Here is a 241-nt window from a genome sequence, read left to right as displayed (position 1 = left end):
CCTGCAACGTCTCCACAAAAATTCTAACCACTACATTGTTGTCTTGTGTGACGAAGCTGAAGGTGACATCGAAACGCAGAAACCCGGCTTGGGTCCCTTGCTCTGTATGCTGTGGATATCAGCTACTTGCACAGTGGCATTGCTAATGTCACCCCTGGATGACAGTAGTGGCTTTTGATTAATTGTGATTCTGCTTTGCGTCGCCACGATTAGAAGGGTTTGGGATAAGCCTTCTTGAATA

The sequence above is a fragment of the Penaeus monodon genome, chromosome 25, assembly GCF_015228065.2.
Source record: "Penaeus monodon isolate SGIC_2016 chromosome 25, NSTDA_Pmon_1, whole genome shotgun sequence".
In the NCBI taxonomy this organism is placed as follows: Eukaryota; Metazoa; Arthropoda; class Malacostraca; order Decapoda; family Penaeidae; genus Penaeus; species Penaeus monodon.
This window is presented reverse-complemented; position numbering follows the sequence as displayed.